The sequence below is a fragment of the Megalobrama amblycephala genome, linkage group LG5 (genome assembly GCF_018812025.1).
Source record: "Megalobrama amblycephala isolate DHTTF-2021 linkage group LG5, ASM1881202v1, whole genome shotgun sequence".
Classification (NCBI taxonomy): domain Eukaryota; kingdom Metazoa; phylum Chordata; class Actinopteri; order Cypriniformes; family Xenocyprididae; genus Megalobrama; species Megalobrama amblycephala.
Window position 1 is genome coordinate 9,703,579 of NC_063048.1, and position 9,121 is coordinate 9,712,699.

Sequence of the window (9,121 nt, forward strand, 5' to 3'; positions counted from 1 at the left end):
CTTTATACTGGCAGAAACTATTTGCACCACGGTATTTTGGAACATTAACGTTTGCCAACAAGGGACACTATTTGCACTTAAATAGACACTCCATAATATATACCTTTCAAACTTCGATTTCATCGTCCTCCTGTCACCATCCATCCATTGTGTCCTAGTCCACTTCCTACGCCACCTCCTCTTTAAGCCACGAGGATGCTCCTTCTGGGAGAGAGCTTTATGCTACAAATATTCAGTTGTGTTTGTTTTTAGTTTGTATTTATGAGTTTCCTGTGTTCCTTTTGTTCTTTTTCCGCTTCTTGTGTTCCTACTTCTTTTGTGTTGTCATGGTTATGTTGTCATTTATTTTTAATTTTTTTAGTTTAGCTTTGTTACATTAATTCCCTTGTTTGTACCACTACTTAAAGGATTATTTCACTTTCAAATGAAAATTACCCCAAGCAAAAAAAATAGCTTATATACAAAGGTTTCCCACGGATCATGGAATTTTAAAAGGTCTTTTCCAGACATTGAAAATCAGGGAATTCTATATATTTTTGTCCAAGTCATGGAATATCAGGGATTTTTTGTTTTTCGCTTTAAATTTTAGTTTCCATTTATCAAAATGTAATTTTTCTCTACTGCATATTGTATTGAGTTGTTTCACGTGTTTTGTGTATTGTTATGGTTACGCTATGGTTAGGCAATTTTTGACATTTGGCTTAGAGTGGGAACCCAGTATACATATATAATACCTATGAACAAGTTATGAAGTAAAATATCTAGCTTCCTCCAGACCGCCTTCTGTATTCTACTTACGAAGAAAGTGGAAAACTCCCGCAGTCCAAAATGATCACACTACATCCTACGTCTTCCCTATTTAACTTACAGAAAAAAAACTTTACACTTTCTTCGTACGTTGAATATGGAAGCTAGATATTTGACTTCATAACTTGTTAAATATGAATATATTTTTTTACACAAACACATTGCTTCGCTTCAGAAGGACTTTATTAACCCCCGGAACCATATGGACTTCTTTTATAATGGAACGTTCATTAGCCCACAGTGGCTTTGGATGCCAATAAGCTGGGAGGGTAGGATCTCATGCTTTCAATGCTAGCAGGCTAACATTAGCATTTCCCAGATTCATTAAAATTCGTCAGACAAGAGGACAATGAATTCTAATGGCTTCAGATTTATTACACTTCTTGTTATCAACCAAAAAATGGTATTATTATATATGGTATTTTAAATTAAACACTGCACTAATCATTGTTATTTGCACCACATTTTATCCTACAATATTTACATGACTGTTTCCAATCCAGCATGCAGATTGCTTGTTAGATAGTACAACATAAGCATATTTATAAATACTTCTGTCTTTTTTTTGGTTTGTTTTTTATGTCTTTTGTGGATTTTTAAACTTTCCAACCCTTCCTAACCACTGGAGATAGCTCCACCTGTTTCCCCTTTCATTCTAGGAAACAGTATCAGCAATAACATTTATCTCACTTGCATCGGATGATATCAGAAGAGTGGACTGAACTACAGAGCAGAGTGCAAAAAAAACAAAAAAAAAAACAACTGAAGACCCTTTTTTCAGGTAAAACGCACTACATCTGACTACTTTTATACAGATGATTATCTTTGCATTTTGTCAGTTTATTTGTTTATTTATTTATTTTTACTAAAAAGTTATTAATGAATGGATTTCCTTTAATTGGTAATAATCTATAATGGCAGGTAGGGCAATTTTGTAAGTGTCTTTGAAAAAGAGCAAAAATTGAAATCATGTAGATCGAATTAAACGTGAGCTGATTGTTTAAAGGTCTAATTTCAGTTGAACAATAATTTAACCAATGGTAATAACTAATGTTATCATAACTGCATTCATAAGGTTTTGAACAATGTGAAGACCACATTTATAATATTTTAATAAACAGGAAAGGTTTTTACATAAATCTATTTTATAATCATGTCCGTTACATGTTTTGATTTACTATGATTTTGTACAGGTCAATTTCAGATTGTGAATCAAGAATGTCCCACACTGCCATACCCATGAACTCTTCAACGGTTGTCATCCAGGTTCAACCACCAACACAAACTACATCAGGCACTGGAACAAATGCTCCTGTGCCTGTTTATGTACAACAGCTAGCAGGAGTTTCCCCTCATCAGATTCAGATATTTCTGAAAAGCCAACCAAAAGCCCTTGGGGTGAGACATTTTTTTATATCAGTGTGTATGTCATTGGGAGGTAAGGATAGTAAATGATTAAATTCTATTAAAAAAAGGAATGGTACACAATAACGAAGCATACACATTTTTATTGAAGAATGTGACTTATTGCTTTGGTGACTGCAGAAAAGACAGTAATATAAGACAAGGTTTATAATTTACAGAGTAACAGTAATATTTACAGTGTATCAGTCATGGAAAAGAATGTTTTAAAGCAATGTTTTATTTATTAAAGGGTTAGTTCACCCAAAATAATGTCATTTATTACTCACCCTCATGCTGTTCCACACCTGTAAGACCTTTGTTAATCATACTAAATTCGTACTAAAAACATATTTAAATCGGTTCATGTGAGTACAGTGGTTACAGTGGTAATATTGAACCACTGTACTCACATGAACTGATTTAAATATGTTTTTAGTACCTTTATGGATCTTGAGAGAGGAAATGTCATTGCTCCCTATGCAGGCCGATTTCAAAACACTGCTTCATGAAGCTTCGGAGCGTTATGAATCAGTGTGTCGAATCATGATTTGGATTGCGTGTCAGTCTGCCAAACAGCTGAAATCACGTGACTTTGGCGCTCCGAACAGCTGATTCGACACCCTGATTCATTTGTGCTCCGAAGCTTCCTGAAGCAGTGTTTTGAAATCGGCTATCACTAAATAAATCGCTATTTTGTTTTTTTGGCGCACCAAAAATATTCTTGTCACTTTATAATATTAATATTTAACCACTGTACTCACATGAACTGATTTAAATATGTTTTTAGTACCTTTATGGATCTTGAGAGAGGAAATGTCATTGCTCCCTATGGAGGCCTCACTCTGAGCCATCGGATTTTATCAAAAATATCTTAATTTGTGTTCCGAAGATTAACGAAGGTCTTACGGGTGTGGAACGGCATGAGGGTGAGTAATTAATGACAGAATTTTAATTTTGGGGTGAACTAACTCTTTAATAAAAATTTTTTAAGGGGCCTGATTCAATTAGATTTGCATCACATATTATCTATTCATATTTTCTTAATGTAAATAATAATAATAATGTTTTATTTATATAGTTGATTTCAAGGACCTAAGGACATTTTATAAGGCAAGATATCAAGACATCGCAGAAATGACAATTAACATATGGCAAATAATGACCAATAATCAAACAAAGGTTGAAGAATAGTTATTTACAAAACAAAATTAAGGTGTGTTTTAAGTTGTGTCTCTAAGCTCGGTGCACACTGTGCGATTTTGGCCAAGATTTGACTGTCTCAGACAAATTTGGAAAATCCTAAACAATTTCTGAAATTCTAGGCTGAAATCTTTAGTCTTAAAAGGGATAGTTCACCCAAAAATGAAAATTTGATGTTTATCTGCTTACCCCCAGGGCATCCAAGATGTAGGTGACTTTGTTTCTTCAGTAGAACACAAATGATGATTTTTAACTCCAACCGTTGCGGTCTGTCAGTCAAATAATGCATGTCAATGGGAACACAATCTATAAGAGTAAACATAAACATGCACAGACAAATCCAAATTAAACCCTGCAGCTCGTGACGACACATTGATGTCCTAAGACACGAAACGAATGGTTTGTGTGAGAAACCGAACAGTATTTATATCATTTTTTACCTCTAAAATACCACTATGTCCAACTGCGTTCATCATTAGGTTAGTGAGGTCATAAACGCGCTCTGATGACGGCAGTGATGTCTCGCGCTTATACTTCAATGAGTGCGAAACATCACTTCAGTTGTCAGAGCGCGATCAGACCTCACTAACCAGATGTCAAGTGCAGTTGGACATGGTGTATTAGAGGTAAAAAATGATATAAATACTGTTCGGTTTCTCACACAAACCGATCGTTTCATGTCTTAGGACATCAATGTGTCGTCACGAGCCGCAGGGTTTAATTTGGATTTATCTGTGCATGTTTTTTTGACTCTTACAGACAAAGTTCCCATTCACTCGAATTATTTGACTGACAGACGGCAACGGTTGGAGTTAAAAATCATCATTTGTGTTCTACTGAAGAAATAAAGTCACCTACATCTTGGATGCCCTGGGGGTAAGCAGATAAACATCAAATTTTCATTTTTAGGAGAACTATCCCTTTAAGCACTTTAGCGGGTAAGACCCTATACATGGAGTTACAGCAATCCTTCTGGTTACAGTAATCTGGAGCCTATGAACGCATGGATAACAGTTTCAGCTGAATTATAAGCAAGGGACATATGAAGTACTTTCAAACTACTTTAACATTTTTCAATTACAAAGTGGATAAATAAATGGACAATTTAATTAAAACAGTTACAGTTATATAATGTACTATGTAGTTTAAATTTTTACAGCACATGGTCTATGGTGAAAATACATGAACTGCAATAAAGAAAAGTTAAAACAATCACACTTGGCTAACTTTGTGTCAAATAAACAGTTTCTTCTAAAAGGAATTGCAATGCTGCCTCAAAATATCATTTTCTTGTTTTCTTTTCTTGACTTTTAAACCTAATCAGTCACAACGGTGATGTGCAATGTCAACAGAGAATTTTATTTTAGAAATGGTCTCTATTTTTTTGAGATCTTGCAGCAATAAGCCTTGTGTAACTATAAAAAGATGTGGTATGGGTCAGATGTTTCAAGAACATGCAAAATGCAAGGCCTCTGTTTTTTTTTTGTCAAATAACAAAAAAATAAATGATAATAACGATAATAATAATAATAATAATTTGAACCCTACAAAATGATGAAATACGTAATTTGATTGAAATGACTTACAGTTAGGTTAGGCCTTTTTTGTAATACAACGAAATTCTGTTGAAGCAATCCAATTTACAGCACATAAAAAATACTTTACATTGCATTCAAATACATGCAAATCATTATTGCACAGACTCTGTTATTAGATTAAACCCTGTTACAGCATTACGTACATGCAATGTATGTATTATGTGTGTGTTTGTGCATATGTGTATGTGTGTATGAGAGAAGGATTAATAGAAGGCTTCTGCAGCCTGTTCACAGCTCTGAAAAAAAAAAGCTGTTTCATGTTTGTGGCCTGTGTAAAAAGACTGTCTGAATAGATGTCACACAGATTTGAGCACATACAGTTTTGTCTGCAGCAGTGCAGCTGGAATACCAGCAATAAGTTATGATGATTTTTATTGTGTAGTGGTATAGAAGCTGATCAGCAGTCTCTAGGGAAGCCTGTAGCATCTGATGCAAGTGTAGTAGACAGTTGAAAAATCCTGTTTTACAAAATAGAAAGTGATTTGTATAGGCCCACTGCATCATTTGCCTTCCAGATATTATGGGGTTATGTATTACCATAAACCTCTATATGACTCAAAGACTTATTTACATGCCAAGTTAGAAGTTTGTCATGCGGTTAGGATATTACATAAGGATATTTTTCACTTTCAAATCTATGAAGAGCATTAAAAGAAAGATATTATAAAAAGGCAAATAAAAAATACTCATAAAATGCTCATAAATACTCATGTCTGCTGCTAATGTGCATAAAGAGAGAGAGAGAGTACATGCAATATTATCCATAAGTCAAACAAACAATGTAATCTTGTCCACTGATAAGGATTTGTGTGTTTGTGATTAATACATTTAATTTCCCCCCAAATTAAAAGGAAATTCAGTGTGACATATACATCAATACTTTTTCTAATAAATGTACACTACCGGCCAAAAGTTTTTGAATGGTAAGATTTGTTTTCAGAAGAAGTCTCTTATGCTCACCAAAACGTCATTTATTTGATCCAAAACACAATAATATTGTGAAATATTTTTACAATTTAAAATAACAGTTTTCTATTTGAATATATTTTAAAATGCTGTTTATCAAAGCTGAATTCAGCATCATTACTTCAGTCTTCAGTGTCACATGATCCTTCAGAAATCATTCTAATATGATGATTTGATGATCATTAATCATAAATGTTTAATGATCATCAAATCATCATATTAGAATGATTTATGATTATTATCAATGTTGAAAACAGTTGTGTACAGTGGCATGAAAAAGTATGTGAACCCCTTGCAGAATCTGTGAAAATGAGAATTATTTTAATAAAATAAGAGGGATAATAAAAAAATGCATGTTATTTTTTGTTTAGTACTGTCCTGAGTTTAGATATTTTACATAAAAGATGTTTGCATTTAGTTCACAAGACAAAACAATAGTTGAATTGACTAAAATAACCCTACAAGTGAAAACTTTTGAACAGGATGAAGATGTCACAATTTTTCTTATTTTGTTTAAATATCGTCGTTTTTTATTTAGTACTGCCCTTCAGACCAACAGAAGATACTTGCATGTTTCCCGGCAGAAAAATTAAGTACAATTTACCTTGATATTTGAATTCAAAAGTTTTCACCCCTCGGCTCTTAATGCATCGTGTTTCCTTCTGGAGCATCAGTGAATGTTTGAACCTTTTTTAATAGTTGTGTTTGAGTCCCTCAGTTGTCCTCAGTATGAAAACATAGATCTCAAAATCCTATAGTCACTGCTGGAAAGGGTTAAAATATGCAAAAATGCTTGAAAACTGATGAATCAGCAGGAGCTGGAGGATTTTTCTGAAGAACAGAGCTCAGTTTAACTGCTCAGGACAAACAAGAGACTCATGAACAACCATCACAAAACATAAAAACAGTCGTGGATCATCAGGTAACCACACACAGTATTAAGAATCAATGGTTCACATACTTATGAATGGGGTTATTTTAATAAATTCAGCTATTGTTTTGTCTTGTGAACTAAATGTAAACATCTTTTTCGTAAAATATCTAAACTCAGGACAGTACTAAACAAAAAAATAACATGCATTCTTTATTATCCCTCTTATTTTATTAAAATAATTCTCATTTTCCCAGATTCTGCAAGGGGTTCACATACTTTTTCATGCCACTGTACAATTTTCCCCAGGATCGTTTGATGAAGAAAGTTCAAAAGAACAGCTTTATATATATATATATATATATATATATATATATATATATATATATATATATATATATATTACTGTTTTGGATCAAATAAATGAGGCCTTGATGAGCAGAAGAGTTTTATTTTAAAAACTATTGTTGCTATAGACAATGCACGTCCTGATTTTGCTGAGTTAGATGCGTTCCTGGGTCAACATCTTTTATTTTTCATGATTTTAAGCCTAAACTTGACATAATCTGTAAACTTGTCCCTCAAATCTGATTGGTTGATTTGAATGTTGTTCCAGGATCAACAAAAATGTTGACCCAGGAACATGTTGAACATGTCAATATCAGGTTATGCTACAGTGCCAGTGTAAATGTATCTTAGGGTGTATTCACACAAGGAAAGTCCACTAGTTCACTTGCTTTGGTCCGTTTCGCTTTCACACTGCCCTTTTGGAAGTGAACCAAAATTTGTAAACAAAACCACACGTGTACTAAGGTCATCCATTCATTGGACAGAAATTCTCAAGCAGAGAACCGTACCATTGTTCCACCTCTTCAGCCGGGTCTCAGTACGGTTGTTTGATCCGCACCCGAGTGCAATTGCTGTATTCACACCTGCCCAAAAGATCCACACCAAGGGGGGAAACGAACTTGAGTTTGATTCAGTCGAACCAAACAAGACAGGTGTGAATACACCCTTAAAACCAGAGAAACCTGCTCTTTTTCCTCAGATCTTTGGTTTCATCATCTATGACACTGAACATACTTATAAGTATACTTTTTTTTTTATGATTTCAGTTTTTACCATCTCTTCCAAGCATTCCAATGTTTATTTCTGAATAGTGTATTTACAATTCCCATAAAATTGTGTGTATGTATGCAGGGGCGTAGCAGCCATTTTAAAAGTGGGGGGGACAGCTGTATGGTGATGTGACCCAAAGCTGATGTTCATAATAATAAATTCTAAATAGAATACCAATTGGCATTTTACAGCACCCTAGTGGCAATTTTGGAACGTGTCGTGATAGCTTACAGGAACCTATTTTTGTGAAATCATCCTCAAAATGTAAAAATACTGCAGGACTTTGAGACCAATGTGAGACCATCTATACTTTATTTAGATAAAGATATTTTATGATATTTAAAATATTCTCTGCATTCAATAATAAAATGCCTTAAACTGGAAATTCAGTGTTTAATCTTGTCATTATAAATTACTCTATTCTCCTATTTGATACTGTTCAGTGCTTTGACACAATCTGTATTATTAAAAGCACTAGCTATATAAATAAAGGTGATTGATGGTTGATCTTTTGTTTTAAGGAATTAAATTGATGTGTAATTCCTTAAAATATTGGCAAACAGTTCCAATTAAGAAAACACTGCCTTAAAATAGTCAATCTGCTTTTTTTTATACAAATCTCACCTGTACACATTCTGGAGAGGTTGAGCAACTGTCCCCTCTCTCTGTCAGTGACGTCACAGCCTGCCGTTCCTACAGACCAGTTAGGACATAAAGTAGAATATTTACATAAAGTATAAAAAAATATATATTTTAAATTTGATAAAGTATTTTAAGATATTCGGTGCAAAACAAATTTGATTTATTGTGAAAGGATAATTCTTCTCCGCGAGCAGCACGTAGGCAACAAAAGACAGCAGAAACCAATAATTTGTTACGTCTCATTTAGCAGACGCTTTTATACAAAGCGACAAGTAGGAGAGCATTTAACACACTGAATCCGGCGCGACGTGACGAGGTCCATACGGGTTCTGTTGTCTTTTGACGTTACAGCAGTTTAAATAATAACATGAAAACTTTATCGCGTGATTCGTGTCATCGCGACATACTGTAACATACTTACAGTGTGTGTTTGAAAAAAGGATGTAATCGTCCTTTGCTTTTTTCTGGGGTGCATTTTATCCCAGACGGCCTAATAGCAAAGTGAATGAACGAA